Source organism: Equus asinus, chromosome 12 (assembly GCF_041296235.1).
Source record: "Equus asinus isolate D_3611 breed Donkey chromosome 12, EquAss-T2T_v2, whole genome shotgun sequence".
Lineage (NCBI taxonomy): Eukaryota > Metazoa > Chordata > Mammalia > Perissodactyla > Equidae > Equus > Equus asinus.
In genome coordinates this window covers 5,848,807-5,862,991 of record NC_091801.1, presented here as the reverse complement: position 1 = coordinate 5,862,991, position 14,185 = coordinate 5,848,807, and the positions used below count along the sequence as shown (strand labels likewise).

Here is a 14,185-nt window from a genome sequence, read left to right as displayed (position 1 = left end):
GAGGATTAAATGAAATTCGTGTGAAAAGATATTGAAAAGTCAAAAGCATCATATAAGTCATAGGTGTTAGTCACAGACTATATTCAGTTGAGTTATAAATTTTCTAAGAAAAGCTACCAGCTAAATATAAACTGTGCTAGGGGCCCAGAAAAGTATTCCCTTGTTCCTGAATGGATAAACTCTTGGCTTCTGGGTGATAACAAATAGAGAGTAGGGCTAACATCAATTGGAGGACACTTGTAATAAAACAATTGCGGGCATGAAAAGAAGAGTCAGAGGCACAGCGCTTAGGGCCAGAGGCATCACTGCGTTGATCTGGGAATGCTCGCAGTCCACAGTGCAGCAGGGTTTTGGCAGACAATAAGGAGATTGCTTTGTGTGTAGAGTCCTGCTGGATATGTGACATTTCTGTTCATTACTCACTCGCTTGGTAGGTTTGATTACTGCTGTGGCCAGAGAGTCTGGGAAAGAAAAAGGAAATAGATGGGCCAAAGACCTTTGATATATTGGAGTACAATAAATGGCAGCAGAAAGTAAACTGCCGTCTGAGGAGTGTGGGAGGAAAGTGGTTAGCACGCGCCCCTGACAAGTTCTTCTGCTGCTTGATGAATGTCACGCCGGCATTTTCAGAAAGGCAGAGAGTTAATTTCCTGGAGGAATAAAATATTTTCTCCAAAGAACAGTTAGATAACTAAGAGAGGTGATACAGGTCAATAATACAGAAATAATAATGGTAGCCATTAGTTAATGGTAGCTCGGAACTTCATGTATCTTTCCACTTAGTCATTACAATAATCCATAAAGGTATCATATTCTCCATTTTAGAGCTGAGAGAGTTTCAGTACCTAGACCAGGGTCACACAGCTAATAGGTGGTGGATTAGAATTCAGATCCAGATGATTCTAATTCTAGGTGTCATGTTCTTTGCCTAAATTCTTGATTCCCGAACACCAATCCTTGATCAGTGTTTCTTCATGTCAGAATTTTCATTGGTTTCCTGGATATCTTTCAGAGAAATTCATGACTATATATTTGATAAATCTTGGTGACAAAATTAGAAGTTGAATATTCTATGTCTGTTCTTCCTTATTATATTATAAATTTCTGATTCATGAAATTCAGACATTTTTACAGCATACTGACTGCATGAGTAAACAAATCTTAAATGCTGTTGAAGTTACTTCTCTGGAAAATATTAGTCAGTTTAGGGGCTAAGTTATTTTTTTATATACAAATGTTTAAGTAATTCAAACTCTTAAATGTACTAAAACAATAAATATACCAACAGGATATGAGAAATCTTAGCATTAAGCTTCATTTGCCCAAGTTCACACAGCTATTAGGTTTGATTAACTTTAAAATGTAGGTAGTCTGTTTCCCAAGCCTGTGTTATAAATCACTATGCTAAATTTTCTCAATGTAGACATTTAGAGGACTTATTTATTAAGTGAATAAGTGAAGAAAAAGTGGCAGATTGGCAAGTGTCACATATAATAAGGGGTCATGTTAACACATTTTATCTTGTCCATGTGGTGGAAAGGAATGGTTTACAGTTTTTAAAGAAAGCAATGACAGGGAGTGGTGGTGCAGCTGTTTCCTCCGAATTCAGGACATCGACAAACATTTATAAACATGAAACAAAGAATGTTGTTCCTCTGAATCCTTCTTGGAGAATATACTAGACAACCAATTTCAGACAACCAAGAAATGATTGGAGAATCTTCACCATAAGGAGTTAGCTGTGAGGAAAATGAGAGCACTTGAAGCTAACTGATGGAAGCCAAACATACTATAAGATATACATCAAATATTGAGAAGAAACAACATCAGGAGCTAAATGTTCTATTTAAACCTGTAGTTGCTGCTCAGAAAATAAGTAAAGATGCAGACCCAAAGTCGGTGGTTTATATGTTCTTCATGCAAGAGCAACGTACTGGAGGAGAGAAGTAAGCTGTGTTGATCAGTGACTTTGGTGAAGGCTGAGGAAGTTGAATTTGCAGATGATACACAACTTCTGAGCATTTCTTATTGGAAGAAGAGATTGCTGTAGAGGAAAAAATGCCTTTGTTTAGTAAATCACACAAAAATCCAGTGGAAATTGTGAAAAATCTGAAAGACAACATGGTCATTTTGGAAAAGCAAGACAAAAAGACAGACAAGGCCTCAGAAGAAGTCTCAAAATCGCTGCAAGCAATGAAAGAAATTCTGTGTGGTACAAATGACAAGGAACCCCCAACTGAAGTTGTGGCTCAGCTGGCACAAGAGCTCTACAATAGTGGGCTGCTGGTGACACTGATAGCTGACCTACAGCTGATAGACTTCGAGGGAAAAAAAGATGTTACCCAGATATTTAACAACATCCTGAGAAGACAGATAGGCACTCGGAGCCCTACCGTAGAGTACATTAGTGCTCATCCTCATATCCTCTTTATGCTCCTCAAAGGATATGAAGCCCCACAGATTGCCTTACGCTGTGGAATTATGCTGAGAAAATGTATTCGACATGAACCACTTGCCAAAATTGTCCTCTTTTCTGATCAATTCAGAGATTTCTTTAAGTATGTGGAGTTGTCAACATTTGATATTGCTTCAGACGCCTTTGCTACTTTTAAGGATTTACTAACCAGACATAAAGTGTTGGTAGCAGACTTCTTAGAACAAAATTATGACACTATTTTTGAAGACTATGAGAAATTGCTTCTGTCTGAGAATTATGTGACTAAGAGACAATCTTTAAAGCTGCTGGGTGAGCTGATCCTGGACCGACACAACTTCGCCATCATGACAAAGTACATCAGCAGGCCCGAGAACCTCAAGCTCATGATGAACCTCCTCCGAGATAAAAGTCCCAACATTCAATTTGAAGCCTTCCACGTCTTTAAGGTATTTGTGGCCAGTCCTCACAAAACTCAGCCTATTGTGGAGATTCTATTAAAAAATCAACCCAAACTCATTGAGTTTCTGAGCAGCTTCCAAAAAGAAAGGACGGACGATGAGCAGTTCACCGATGAGAAGAACTACTTGATCAAACAGATTCGTGACTTGAAGAAAACAGCCCCTTGAAGGTCTCACCCAGTGCCTGCCACTGTCGCCGTCGCATCTGTTCAGTTTGTACAAGTGTCATTTCACAAAGGAATTGTTCTGGGGAAGGCTTTGGAGGTGCCTATTTTTTCTCAATTCATTGCTCAAGGTAGATGGAATATAAACATTTGAATGAAAAAATAATTAACCTAGAATAATATATTCACTTAAATCAAAAAAAAAAAAAAGAAAGCAATGACATAGATCTAGATATTTGAAAGATGTCTTCATCTACATGCATGGAAGATGGAATAGAAAAGGGAAAGATTCAAAGCAGAGAGTAATGCCGTTAGAGTATGAAAGAAATTGCCAAGGAGAATAAGGACAAAATTAGGTCAGAAAAGGTTTGAGGTTCTTTCAAGTTCTTGATGACCTACTCTTTTGTCTCTTTCATAGTCTCTTTCCTTCCCCAATGTATCACTTGGTCCAAATGCAACGTTAATTGTATCTTTCAAAAACAAGTACAGTGTCAACAGACTTTATAATGGTGAAATGAGACATAGTATGTAGAGTGACTACTCAATAGTTCTTCAAGAAAAGGAAATTCTTTTCTTCACCTTTACATTCCATCCCCGGATCACCTAGATACGAGAGAGAAGTGAATGTAAAGTTACTACAGACTTGAGTTTAGAAGAATAAACAGTGACAAAAGTATTAGGAGATAAGGATAGTGTCCAAGCTTGGAGAATTTTATTTTGGTGATTTTAGAAGATAGAAAAGTCAGTGAATGTGTTTTAATTTTGCCTAAGTTTTGCTTTTTCTGCTTAGTTCTGGTCAGAGCTAATGGTTCCAAGTGATCCCAAATGGACTCTAAAATTTGGTTAAATATAAGCATATATACAAGTGGAATAGAAGAGTATGCAATTTTAACTGTTATGTAAATGATTTAAAATAAATATAGCATTCAAAATCTCTCTTTCCCTCTGTGTGGGTGTGTGTGTGCGTGCACGCATGTGTACCAATAATCAAAGTTGGTACAATATGTGTACCAATAATGAAAATGAATTTCTGAAACAGAATCCATTTTGGGATATTTATTCTGATTCATATGATGTGACTCAATGTAGCAGAGTTAAATAACGTGATAAAATATGTTGGGTTAAATTTCTAGTTTCTACTTTAAATGCCATAAATCTATTCATGTAAATAAGATTTGAGATAAGCTAGAAAACTTAATGTGTAACAAGCATATTCAATGAATACATCAGAAATGTAATCATAAAAAATACTAAGGATAGAGGTTCTGCAAAATGTTATGCATTTTTGCTGAGCATGTAGGACCTGCATTTTCTGAAAATATAGAGGTCCTCTGTGCATTATTTAACTTTCAAAGCAGTGAATTGCAAGGACTAGGGTTATAGAATGAAGTCTTCTTGGTAGAGAATCTGAGAAGTGACAAAGAAGGAGAGAATGGCAAATGGGAAGGGAGATTTCTTCTATGTTCCTCTTTCTGTAAATGCGTATCTCTAGTGCAGAAAGAGGACTTAGCTGGATAATTTTTAATTATTCTATTAGCATGAAGTTCATCAGAGAAAATAAATGAAAAGAAAGCTTACATGCAGTGTTATAATTCTTTTCTGTATTTTGTGTTGACCTTTTTTTTTTCAGGGAAAGATTTGCCCTGAGCTGACATCTGTTGCCAATCTTCCTCTTTTTTTTCCTCCCCAAAGCCCCAGTGCATGGTTGTATATCCTAGTTGTAAGTTCTTCTAGTTCTTCTATGTGAGCCGCCACCACGCACGGCAACTGACAGATGGGTGTTGTGGTTCTGCGACTGGGAAACAAATCAGGGCCACTGAAGCGGTGAGAACAACAAACTTTAATAACATGACAGTAAATTCTCATAATTTAAGTATTTTCATAATGATCCTGTAGGGAAGGTGGAACTATTCCTCTACCTTCTAGCTTCTTCCGGCTGGTGTAAGAGTTAAAGAATTACATTGACCTGAAACAGAATAACAAGGGAAAATTGAACAAAGTTTAATAACATGTATACATGGGAAAAACCCAGGAAAACTGAGTAACTCATCAAAATGGCTGAAGCCACCACCTCAAATGCCATCTTTAGTTAAAGACGAAGGAGGGTATTGGGGGTAGTGATTTGAGACTTCAAAGGGAGGAAGGCGAGTCACATGGAGATGAAAAAGCAAATGTTTGGTAAATGTTTGCATACCACGCAGAGACAGTGGGACATGGGTAGAACTTTGATTAAATGGGCCTTGCCAGGCTCCTCCCTGTCTACCCCACCTGGTTCATATTATACTACGGTTATCTATGGTGATAGCTCCTTCCTGGAACAGACCTTTTATCTTAAATTCTTTTATGGGGAAGCTCAAAGTTTTTTTCTGAGCCTTTTGTTCTTAAAAATAATCAAGCCAATGAGACATGCTTTGGGGCAGCAAATTCTGATCCCCCACAATGCCAACCTGAATGTGATTAAGAACAAATATAAATAAAATAAGAGAATCATGATAATGTCTTATGTGAGAAAAGAAATTAACATTTGGACCTTTGTCACTGAATAATAATAATAATCAATCTGGGGGGTGAGGGTAGGTAAAATGGGTGAAGGGGGTCAAAAGGTACAAACTCCCAGCTATATATAAAATAATAATGAAATGAATAAGTCCTGGGGATGTAATGTACAGCATGGTGGTTATGGTTAATAATACTGCATTGCAATAATACTGTACTGTGTCTTTAAAAGTTGCTTAGAGAGTAGATCTTAATAGCTCTCATCACAAGAAAAAAAATCTTTTGACTATGTGAGGTGATGGATGTTGACTAGACTTCCTGTGGTGATCATTTCACAATATATACAAATATCAGATCCTTATGTTGTACACCTGAAACTAATATACTGTTATATGTCAATCATATCTTAATAAAAATAATATAATAATATTATAATACACAGAGAAAAGTCAATTGGAGTTGTCAAAAACTTTAAATTATTATTAATAAGTGGCAACTTTGGAAAACATTGTATAGAAAAGACTGTATTGGAAAAAATCCTTTTATCCTGAAATATATCAATAACATGCTATGAGAGACAGACGTGGTTAAGAAAAGTGGTTAGAGTATGTGACATTACTAAAATTATTTTGCTTATTTTAGTTATTTATATCAGATAGTCAACATAGTTTTTAAAAATTGCTTTATTGTATATGGATATATATTTTCAGAAAGACTTTTAGTTTTGAAAAGTTTTGATATAGAACTATTTCATAGGATATTCAGTAAATAATATTTCAGAATTATATGATGTTAATTGTTTCCAACATTCTCTTTCGCTCGTAATTGCGTGGTTTGAACAATACATTACACGGATATTCTCACTCTCAGACCGACATGTGAAGCCTCAGGTGGTTCTGCCTCCCCCACTTCATAACTCTGCTGCCTCTTTCTGCCTCCACCTGGGCTATGACCACTTCCGGTACAGAAACAGCCAAGGAGGAAACAGGCTGGAGAACTGTGGCTTTCTGTCCTCAACTACGATATCAGAGCTGGGTTCCCTGGGAACTGTAAATTTTCGTAATGACTTTAGACAACTCTCCCCCCCAAAATTATCAAATTTTCCAGTAAAATATTTGATGCATGATAATCAGGGAATTGAGCAATGAGGACAAGACTAAATCCTGAAGATGCACACCAGGTAAATGCTTACTAGATAGACATTGTGACTTTGAACTGTGACCATCAAATTTTTTTTTTGTTTAATATTTGAAAGAAGACTTGAAGTACCCAGGAAAATGGTGATATGGGGGGTTCTGTGAGAACACATCCACCTTTCCAAGTGGCAAACATTAGAATATGTCTTCATTATTACAAAAAAACCCCAAAAGGAAAATATTTCTAACGCTTAATACTGGCAAGCAGACACACACGCACATGCGTTATGGATCTTCTTTTATATTAAATACAACTGAGAAAATACTAAATTACATATAAGTAAAGTAAATAATTCCTAAAAGTAATCAACTATCTCTACCAAGCAGAATTTATCTCAGGGAAATTCAAATATGGCTCGTTTGTCTGAAATATAATGAATACATATATATCATGTTGAGAGAGAAAAAATGTCTATCATATCATCATTTAAGAAGATACCCCAAATTTAATACTCAATCTTGATGGTTTACAAATTAAAACTCTTAAAATACCAGAAATAGGATATTTAAATAATGTATAATGCCTATCTTTAATCAAAAATCTATATTATACTTAATAGTGAATCCTAGAATTATTCTTTGAGAGTCTGTGAAAAAGCTACATTATTATTCTTTAATACTTTCTTTATGAAATCTACAAATAAACTAGAAAGTAGATTTAGTTAATTATAGAAGGAAATAAAGTTCTCTTTAATTACAGGTAGGAGATTACACAAATTGAAAATATAAAGTAATACATTGAATAATTCCTGTAATTACTAAACAACTTCTATGAATCAATGATATGTCAATACAAATAATCCATAATCTATAAATCAAAATTGGTGTGAGTTTATTATGAGCCAGATCTGAGAACTAGCCTGGGGCCTTCCTTCCCCAAGGAAGAATGGGCACCAAAGAAGTGAGGTGTACAGAGTCGTTGTCCGCCATCTTGGAACAAAGAACATCCATCACATATGATAGGAATATCTCTTTTACTACAGTCATGAGATGCTGAGCTGGCACAGCAGGTCAGTGGTTAGCAGGTCAGTGGTCACAGGGTAGCACAGCAGGTCAGTAATTAATCCTTGGTTCCCGGGAAGAGATGCTTAATCTGTAAAGAAATGTTGATATAGGAGGGGACTACATCCCTATCTTTAGGGGCATCATTCTTGTCTGTGGGACATAGTAAATGTTTAAAGCAGATGTACAATGCATGTTCAACAGGCCATGTGAGGCCCTTTTGGAAAAACAAGGTCAGGCTGAGTTAGTTTTAAACCAAATGGCTTCCTCATATACTCCAATATATCCTATTGCTTTTCATTTATTTATCAAATATAAATAACAAATGTACATAAAGAAGAAATAAAATAGCTTATACATTTGAAATCATGTTAAACCTCATTAAAACCACAGAAAAATAATTGATCTATTTCTTTTTTTTTTTTTTTTTTTTTTAAAGATTTTATTTTTTCCTTTTTCTCCCCAAAGCCCCCCGGTACATAGTTGTGTATTCTTCGTTGTGGGTTCTTCTAGTTGTGGCACGTGGGACGCTGCCTCAGCGTGGTCTGATGAGCAGTGCCATGTCCGCGCCCAGGATTCGAACTAACGAAACACTGGGCCGCCTGCTGCGGAGTGCGCGAACTTAACCACTCGGCCACGGGGCCAGCCCCGATCTATTTCTTATTTGATAGGTAAGAATGGACAATAGAATAGACATAAATAAAAAAACTATTGCAACAGATACTTGATTCTGTGTTGGCAAAGTAAAGCAAAGATATGTGTGAACATCCGATGTGTGTAAAAGTTTCCAGTGTCCGATCGTCTCATCCAGATAGTTCAGGCAGAACTCACGCTTAATTCCTGTGAAAATTGTCTTATAAGAACAGACAACCCAACTTTGTTGCATTGAAAGCTCTATCTTTGCTGGAGAGGCTGGCCTTGCACAAGGACCAAATCAAAGGAACATTGGCTTAAACATTTGCCTCTGAAAGGCAACCATGGTTAATACATAATTTCAGTCTTTGAAGACAAGTAAGAATTTCTTCTAGTTTAAAAATGCATTTATTCCTCAAATATGTATTGAATCCTTAATCTACGGCAAGCCCTGGAGATCCGTGATGTGTTAGAAAGATTCTGTCTCAGGGAGCCCACGGTATTTCAGCATAGAAAGAAAGTTAATATATTAAATATAAAATTGAGGACTTCAAGCTTCTCTTGTGAATCTAAATAAACTCTTCTTAACATATAGTTATTACTATTTCTGGTGGGATTTACAGATAATCTACAGATGGTGAATTTAATAGGGGGATATTAATAATAGACTTGCTCTTTAAGGGGTCGTGCACGGCAAAAGTTGCTGGCATATATTCTTGAAAAGAGTACTTTGTGTGTGAAATTGAATTAGACTAGGGGGGATATGACTATCTTAGTCATAGAGATTGAGGCTACAGGTATATTCCTTAATAATGACTCTGAGTTCTGAGAGGAGATGGAGGATTGCAGTAAAGGAATAATCATCTTACGAAATGGTCACATTCTAGCATCTTTTGCTTCTAACTTTGGGAGATGCCCTTTTTAGACATGTAGCTTTAGCATTACTTCACGTATTTAGCTTTACAATTATATTTGTTGTACACGGATAAAAAAGTGAAAAAAACTATTTGAAAGATTTATAAATTAACTTATATGATCATTCAAAAATAAATACATGTAGGGGCCAGCCCTGGGGTGCAGCTGTTAAGTTCGCATGTTCTGCTTTGGCGGCCCGGGGTTCGCAGGTTCAGATCCTGGGTGTGGACATGGCACCGCTTGGCAAGCCATGCTGTGGTAGGCGTCCCACATATAAAGTAGAGGAAGGTGGGCATGGATGTTAGCTCAGGGCCAGTCTTCCTCAGCAAAAAGAGGAGGATTGGTGGTGGACATTAGCTCAGGGCTAATCTTCCTAAAAAAAAAATACATGTATATGTGCAGTTGAATATGTAAAAATATGTATCTAGGATGCAATTTTGGAGGTGATAGAAGAGAAATAGGATTACATATTTGATTTTGAACAACTTTGTGTTAAAGTTTTCCTGAATTTCAAGCTAATTACTCTATAAAAGTCTATAAAATGTGGATGAATTCATGGTAATTCATAAACTTGATGTATATAACATATTAAAAACAGTTATGAGGGGATTTGGGCTGAAAGCCCCTACTACTACCCTGCTACTTTTCACTAGTGAGCTGCTCTTAGTGGTTTTGTAGAATAACTCCTCCTCATTCACTCAGCCTGAGTATCTTAAAAATAGTTTATATTGGAGAAGCAAGGTAAATGTTTGACTTTTTTTCTCTTTAATAACTAATTTTCAATTTTGAGAATAGTGAATTAGTACATTTTTAATCAAATATTTTATCCACAATGTTTTGTTTCATTTTTATCTTTCTTTATCTAATCATCCCACTGGTCAACATTGGCATCTCTAAGATTGAGACAGACAGACTTTATGCGCCTATAATGTGATGTGATATGAAATACACAGCACCAGGCATGAAATAATCTCTCTCCCTCTACTCACAAACAAATTGAACTTCAATCTATATAAGCCTTTACATCTAAGTTCTCATCAATAGAACATATGAGGATGAAAGCAATTAACATGTTCAGAATGTAGGGCATTTTCCAATACAACTGATCCAGTTTCTTCAACAACTCTATTGCATTAAATTAAAAAAAAGGAGATTGAGTCTGTTCTGATTAAAGGATTGGAAAAATATAACAATGATATGTAGTGAGTGGACTATGTTTAAACCCTGATTTTGATAATCCAACTGTATAATGACTTTTTTTTGACAATAGGGAGAATTTGAAAATAGACTGAGCATTAAATGATAGTAAGGGATTATTTCTAATTTTGTTAACTGTGGAAATGCCATTGTGGTTATGTCATAAGGTCTGCATTTATTTATTTTTAGATGTTATCTGAAACATTTAGAGAAGAAATGACACGATGTCTGGGATTTGTTTTAAAATAAATTGGCAGACAAATATAAAAGAAAAACAGGAGAGAATAGATGAAACAATCATAAAAAATTTGGTGTTGAAGCTTAATGTTGATTTTGTTATATATTTTGTATGTTTGAAAATTTTTATATTGAAATTATAAAAAGTTAAAATAAAGCTGTTGAACAGTGTTAGAGCTGCATAATCGTCCATCAATATGTGTACTATGCAATAATGTGAATGTGGCTGGTGATAAATGTATCAAAATTGAGAAAGAATATGGTAGAAAAGAAAGAGCAAAACTTTTGAGTGAAACGGATCTGGATGTGATTGCTAGATTTTATCTTTGCCTACTGAATGACTTTCGGGTAAGGTCAGAGTTACAATTTTCCCTTATATAAAATAAGTATAATACTTTTTGCAAGGCTAAAATGCAACGATGTTTGAAAATGGCTAATGAAAATGTGTGGAGTGTATATTACACTTTATAAATGTTTCTTATAGTAATTGGTCATGATGATGATGATAACGTTGATATTGTTATCATTCTTGTTTCAGAAATCTCATTTGGTCTTGATTTAACAATCTATTCGGTTGAATGAATCTAATGATCTAATGAATCAAATGAATCTAATGATCTAACATTGATCTTAACTCTGTTGGCATCGATGTCTCCAGAAAAGGAATCATTTCCTACATCTTTCTACAGGAGACAAAGGTCCCAAATAGTCTTTTGTTCAACAAATATCTATCTTAGGCCCTGTTCTAAGGGTGGGAACAAAGCACTAAAGATACACAATACATCTGTCCTCAAGTGATTAATATGCTAGCAGGAACATTGCATTATGATTGAAAACACATAAATTCAATCATTTGAAGTACTGAAATATATGAAATTGAATAAATTTCAATCATTGCACTATGATTGAAAACATGAATATTAGTTATAATGTATGCAGAAGCATTGGGTGGAAAGATTTGAATGTGATCAAATTCACACCAAAATCAATGTTCACAACTAAAAGAGGAGATTCACTATATTTTTCTAAATATAACCAATAAAACCAATTTTTGGTTTATTTCTTGTACATTTTCTTATTATATGTCCTATTTTTTATTCTCTACCTGTGCCATAAAATAAATGAATAAATCAAAATATTTATAAAATATGATAAATTTTGATTTCTTGGTAAAACAAAGCCACTTTATTTTTATTATTTACCTTCTAATCTTACCTGTAATTTCCTTACAAATATCGCTCTATGTGTCAAAAAACTTGAATACCTGGCATAATTCTGAAGATATATGTAATTTTAAATCATATGTTTAAATATAGCTATGCAGGATACTTACCAGTAAATTATTAAACAGAAAGGAAGAAATAATGGTTTATTTCCTCTGCTTATATGCAGTAAGGTTATGTATACAGGCAAATCATCACTAGGACCAGAAAGCTTTATGCTATCATTTTCAAATTTCCACAGTAAAATTACTCAATTTCTTCAGCCCACTTTGTCAGACAGCATTTCTAGAGTAACAGGCAGGCAATTATTTAAAAGTCTGACCTGCGGTAAGTTTATTGTTACCGAGGTAATCTTCTGTATAACATGACTCTTTCTTTTACTTCCCATTAAGTCATTTCTCCCTACCTTCACCCTAATTTTAAGAAAAGCACCAGATTTTCTATTTGAAAGAAAGTGCTCATAAGTTTTTAAAAAATTATATGCTTGAAAGAAAAACATAAAAAAGTCCAGTTATATTTATTTTCAACTTACTCACGTTATGATTCTGATTATTAGAATGTCATAAGCCTAATTAATGTGTATTTCTCTATATTAACTTTTATCTTTATAAGTACAATTCTTACTGTAGGTCTTTAGCGTTGTGGGCAGCTATTTATTTTTAAATTTTAAATAGATATGATGATCTTTGCAGTGTTGACAAATCAAAAATTTCCTGTCTTTGGTGACTTACAGGACTCTTTTCCACAAATATTAGTAAAAGCTTTAGCCATCTGAGCAGGTAACCTTAACCTATTCTTTCAGCCGGGAACCCAGTTTGGATCCTACTGTTCTTTTATGAGCTAGTGAGTTTTGCATTACTGTACCTGTCTTATGGCTCAAATTTTAAAAGAAAATCTATAAGATCTCTGCATCTGTCTGTATGTTTATGTGTGTCTATATGTATATTATAGGTGTGTGATATTTTCTACTTCTGGATGATATATTTCCAAAGTTAATTTGTAAAGAACTCTATTTAGTTAGCTTAAAGACAAACAAACATTTATATAAATCAAGTATACTCTCAGAAATATTGAAACTAACCCAAAAGTTTGTCAAGTTCATGTGATCCAGGATAATCTTCAGTAAATAAAAACTAGTTTAAGTTTGTTGGTTTAGTTAAAATAGTCACGTCTTTAGAGTTACCAGCATTAAATATAATACTTTTATTCTACCTATCGGGCTCTGAATATCAGCTTCCAGTATGGTCAACTTCTGACCGTAAAGCTCTTTAAAAAAAAAAAATCCTGGGGCTGGCCCCGTGGCCGAGTGGTTAAGTTCGCACGCTCCGCTGCAGGCGGCCCAGTGTTTCGTCAGTTCGAATCCTGGGCGCGGACATGGCACTGCTCATCAGACCACGCTGAGGCAGCGTCCCACATGCCACAACGAAGAATACACAACTATGTACCGGGGGGCTTTGGGGAGAAAAAGGAAAGAATAAAATCTTTAAAAAAAAAAAAAATCCTTGAAAATATCCCATCAGATTTCAGCCAGGAGAAACAGTAAATATTCCTGACAGTATTGAACAATCCTGTGGGGACAAGAGGCATCTCTAAAGAAAATGCAAAAGATACTATCCTCCCAAGATCCAGAGCCACTCCCAAAGATAACCAAAAGAAAGACTTGGACAATTCTCCTGAGAGCTAGCAAAAGTCAGTAGGACTCTAGCTGCAAACGGAGTACAACCCACACTTCTGTATGGCCATTTCTAGCCACAAATGGGGTGCGACTCACATCTCTGTCTGTTCATATTTTTCGGGCCCCCAACCTGACAGTTGCCAGGCCAAATTCTCAGGACACAAAATGAGACAAATAAGAAGGCAAAAGCTGTCCTTTGGAGAGAAAGGATTGATAACTGATGTTTTTCCTGCCAATCTGAATTTGGAAAGGAAGGGACGACATAAAATATTACCTTCCTCTCTCCAGCGGGCACCACAGAGATTGGGAGAGCTGACTTTGGTAAGAATTCTCATCCTTTGCCAGCTTCTGCCAGTTTTCCCAGGATGACATCTGTAGGCATAGGACCAAGTGGGGTGTCCCACTAGGTCTCATCCTGGTTTCCAGAAACTGCAGAAGAGGGAGAATAATTTTCCCTGTATAGTGAGTGCCTGGCCGAGACCCCTTTTTCTCTTGGGCACCTCAAAAATGGATAAGGTGATCTAAGATGGTTAAAAGTTCTCCACTGTGGCC

General features: G+C 35.6%; 1 long non-coding RNA gene and 1 pseudogene across 6 annotated transcripts in view; one reads left to right on the top strand and one right to left on the bottom strand.

Annotated features, from left to right (window-relative positions):
* The first annotated feature begins 1,421 nt into the window (after positions 1-1,421).
* LOC106822062 (calcium-binding protein 39-like pseudogene) lies at positions 1,422-3,079 on the top strand (annotated as a pseudogene).
* A 1,801-nt stretch (positions 3,080-4,880) lies between these two features.
* LOC139039873 (uncharacterized) overlaps positions 4,881-14,185 on the bottom strand; it is a 423,143-nt gene continuing 413,838 nt past the window's right edge. For 4 of the 6 annotated variants that reach the window (XR_011493091.1, XR_011493094.1, XR_011493092.1 and 1 more), the window contains one exon: positions 6,229-7,844. This is a non-coding gene — a long non-coding RNA (uncharacterized lncRNA). Of the gene's footprint in view, positions 5,026-6,228; positions 7,845-14,185 lie in introns of those variants that run through there. The other 2 variants (XR_011493095.1, XR_011493096.1) reach the window with 1 other exon arrangement.